The sequence below is a fragment of the Rhododendron vialii genome, chromosome 11a, assembly GCF_030253575.1.
Source record: "Rhododendron vialii isolate Sample 1 chromosome 11a, ASM3025357v1".
NCBI classification, from domain to species: Eukaryota; Viridiplantae; Streptophyta; class Magnoliopsida; order Ericales; family Ericaceae; genus Rhododendron; species Rhododendron vialii.
The window spans coordinates 23425752-23428699 of NC_080567.1; the positions used below are offsets into that span (position 1 = coordinate 23425752).

Consider the following 2948-nt stretch of genomic DNA (forward strand, 5'->3'; position numbering starts at 1 on the left):
GATAAGAGATGAATATGAATCACTGATTCCCTGTATATCTAAAGTTTAAATACATATCTTATACAATAGTGTAAATAATATCAATTGTACACATAATAATATATTTTAATTATTCAATCTAATTAATTATTGAATTAGGAATTTAACAATATAAATTTGTATTGAAAAAAAAATTGGGTCGAAAATCCGGGTCGTTACAGAGAGAGTTCCTATTGGAACGGTTCAAATAAATCTAACCCCACATTGGACTGGAAACACAAACAGAAACCAAACCTTCGTCTATTTATTGAGATCAAATTCTCTCTACCATAGGCGGCATCTGAACCAGTGTTTTGAAAACAGGACCGGTGAGCGAACCGGAAAAGGAACCGGGCGGACGGGTCACCGGTTCTACTGCAGGCGAACCATTATTGAACCGTAATACCATATATACGTAATATACATATATATTTAAATTTTTCAGTAGGTAACTTTTCTTTTTCTTTGCAATTTTTCATTTATAAAGAGTTCTAGTAAATAATTAAATTCTGCTAATGTATATTTAGTTCGTAAAGAGAGGCCCTGGATCATATATATGACCTCATATCAGGTAGGCAAAATGCATCGGTCAAGTGTCTTGGTTGCATTTGCAACAAGTGAGAAAAGGATATACGATGCTCAGCTATGTTAATTGTTAACTACACTCCGCGGTCCCACGTCGCTTGCTAGAGAAAAGGGTGAACTTTTCTTCCTCTATTAAACCTTGGCGCAGCCCCCTCCAATTGTTACTAAGCCGTTCAAAGGGCATCTCGCACACGTGGCAATGTCAACAGCCTGACGCGTTGCCGAAGTTGAGTACAAAAATTTTAACGGTTCGGGTGTCTAAACCTGCTCCGGTTATACAGGTTCACTGGTACGATCGGGATTTTGAGACGGTTATCTCAAAATGGACCGGTTCTTTTAACTAAGGGGTTTTGGCATTGAACCAAACCGCTCTAATGATCGGTTGACGGGCCGATTAGTTGAACCAGCTGATTCGGTCCGATTTTATAAACATTGAACCAAACCCTAGGATCGATTGACGGGTCTATTAGTTGAACCAGCCGATCCCGTCTGATTTTAAAAACATTGATCTGAGCAGTGAACTCATACCCGTGTATTCCGAAAAAAGCTCTCTCTCTCTCTCCCTCAATTAGAACCAGTCCGTAATCAAGCAGGATGAGGAGCTTTGCTTCATTCCTTGATATATTGCTATCTTCTCCCGAAACACCATCCGATGATCAAGAACATCGTGGTGATAATTTGGACATGATTAAAAGGCAAAGGGTACGGGAGGATGGTGATAATTTGGACAGGATTAAAAGACAAAGGGTACGGGAGGATCGCCAGGGCGCCTCAACTCGGCAGTTAGATAGAGATCAAAGTTTAGAAGTACTCAATAAGAACACTTGTGGGCATCCTGGTTGCATTAGGAGAATGTGTGTACCGTGCGGGCAAAAGGTGGATCACGATGCTTGCTTAGCCAAATACCATCCATTGAAGTACATATTCAAGGATTTAATGCTTGCTGAGGGAGAAATTGCTCGGTTACAAAACAAAGAGTCGTTACGAGACAAGAAGCTTCACTTGGTTCTCGACTTAGATCATACGCTTCTCAATTCGACCCTGCTTAAAGATGTAACACCAGGTGAGAATTATTTGTAGCGAGATATTTCAAATGGCAGTTTATTCAGACTGGATTCCATAAAGATGTTGACCAAGTTGAGGCCCTACATTCGAATTTTCCTGGAAGAGGCAAGCAAATTGTTTGGTATGTACATATGTATGGGAGAACGCTCTTACGCGTTGGAGATGGCAAGGTTGCTAGACCCCGGAGAAAAGTACTTTGGCTCGAAAGTCATTGCGCGAGAGGATTGCACTCGGAGCCATCAAAAGGGTCTTGATGTGGTATTGGGGAAAGAAAGTGCTGTGCTGATTCTTGATGATACAGAAGTGGTAAGGGCAAAGCACAAGGAGAACCTGATAGTGATGGAGAGATGCAATTTCTTCGCTTCGAGTCGTGGGCAATTGGGGTTCGATCGTAAGTCTCTATCTAAGTTGGAAAGCGATGAAAGTGAGACTAATGGGGCACTGCCACTCGCTTCCACGCTTGATGTCCTTGAGCAGATACATACTATGTACTTCTTTACCTGCAGGGGCCAATCTTACGGATAAAGATGTAAGAGAGGTGTTGAAGAAGTATAGGAAGAGCTGCTCGACTCGGCCAGCTGAGTCGTTGACGCGACCGAGGAAGAATAGGTTGAGCCGTGGCTACTGAACTTTAATTGGCTCTCATACTTTTGTAAACAATATTATTAACCTAATTGGGCTGTAACGTTAACTTAATTTGTGAAAAATTTATTCAGAATTTGAAATAAACAAACTTCAGTCTGTGCGATTCTCCAATGACATAAAGAAATGGGGAATTTAATTAGTCATCCTTTTTATCCTACTTATTTAGGTGCTCATCTTAATGTGTTTAAATACTTATCTTTCTATCTTCAAATTCAATTAAATCCTAAACTACCCTTTTCTTTCTCCTAATTTTTCAAATCTTTTTTTTTTATATATATTTTTTTTCTAATTATCTCAATTCTCTCTCATCTTTCAAACATTTCTCTCACCTAATCTTTTGAATTTTTTATCTCTCCTAATCTTCTCTCTCATATTTTCATTCCCCTAAAATCTAAGAAGAAAACACAACTCTTACAAAAACGAATGGGTTAAAAAATATGACAAAATCGAAAAACATGGCAAGTTTCGAGAAGTGTAGGTTTCGATCGAGATAAATGAACAAGACATGATCAAATAAAAAGCATGACAAAAATCAAAAAACATGACAAGTTTTGAGAAGTGTAGGTTTCTATCGAGGTAGATGAACAAAATATGATCAAATAAAAAACATGACAAAAATCGGAAAACATGACAAT

The 2948-nt window shown here is 38.8% G+C and overlaps 1 pseudogene; it reads left to right on the plus strand.

Moving 5' to 3' along the window:
* Positions 1–1197: 1197 nt before the first annotated feature.
* Positions 1198–2296, plus strand: LOC131307010 (RNA polymerase II C-terminal domain phosphatase-like 4; annotated as a pseudogene).
* Positions 2297–2948: the final 652 nt, after the last annotated feature.